This window comes from Cebus imitator, unplaced genomic scaffold (genome assembly GCF_001604975.1).
Source record: "Cebus imitator isolate Cc_AM_T3 unplaced genomic scaffold, Cebus_imitator-1.0 Scaffold140, whole genome shotgun sequence".
Lineage (NCBI taxonomy): Eukaryota > Metazoa > Chordata > Mammalia > Primates > Cebidae > Cebus > Cebus imitator.
In genome coordinates this window covers 2984895-2986155 of record NW_016107455.1, presented here as the reverse complement: position 1 = coordinate 2986155, position 1261 = coordinate 2984895, and positions in this window count along the sequence as shown.

The following is a 1261-nucleotide window of genomic DNA, read 5'->3' as shown; positions in this document are numbered from 1 at the left end:
AAGAGCGAAACTCCGTCTCAAAAAAAATAAATAAATAAAATAAATAAATAAATAAATAAATAAATAAAATAAATAAAGAAGAAGAAGCATTAGTGACCTTTAGTTACCCCAAATCCTAGATTTTCCAGCAGACTCCCTGACTCACTGGCTGTGAGTTCTTGGGCAAGTCATTTTATCCTTTGTAGCCTTGGTTTGCTTATCTGTTAAATGACACTAGTGACACCCAAGCAGAGTTGCTGTAAGGGTTAGTGACAAGGTAGGCGAAGTGCTTTGTCAGGGCATGTGATGGGCACAAACCAGCTGTTCAATGAACCTTATGAATGAAGTTATTTTAAATGAATAAAGGGGTTTGTAGCCAAAAGCGGCCTCTTGCCTACAATACCTGTGTGCTTAAGGGCTGGAGTGGATGTGATCCAATTTGAATGTGGGTTTTTGAGCAGACCACGGCTGCAAAGGAAAGCAATAATAGAGCTATTTGTGTGAACAACTTGAGGTCTTTTTAAATGTTAATTTGCACCTGGACAGCTCCCAGGTTGTGGATGCTTGAAGTAAGATGCGGAGAAAAGGGGGTGGAATTTGTGAAAGAGACAGAATATGCTATATTTATTACCCGATTAGCAAACAGAAAAATTAGAGAAATGATTCACTTTACAAAAAGAGTTCCTCACATGAAAATGGATCACAAGCTCCTTAAGAGGGAATCTTCTCTGGTATTTAAAAATAATAATGTATAAGAGAAAAGCTTAGCTATTTCAGACATTTGCTGTGCAGTGACAATCAGAAGTTAAGGCAAAGCAAATTTTCGTCTTAATGTCCCACTGAGGCTGGGCGTGGTGGCTCATGCCTGTAATCCCAGCATTTGGGGAGGTAGAGGCGGCTAGATCACAGGGTCAAGAGATGGAGACCATCCTGGCTAATACAGTGAAAACCCGTCTCTACTAAAAAGACCAAAAATTAACTGGGCCTGGTGGCAGGCGCCTGTAGTCCCAGCTACTGAGGCTGAGGCAGGCAAATCACTTGAACCTGGGAGGTGGAGGTTGCAGTGAGCCGAGATCGGGCCACTGCAATCCAGCCTGGGCGACAAAGCAAGACTCTGTTTCAAAGGGAAAAAAAATCCCACTGAACCATAAAAAGTAGATGGAACGGCCGGGCGCGGTGGCTCAAGCCTGTAATCCCAGCACTTTGGGAGGCCGAGGCGGGTGGATCACGAGGTCAAGAGATCGAGACCATCCTGGTCAACATGGTGAAACCCCGTCTCTAT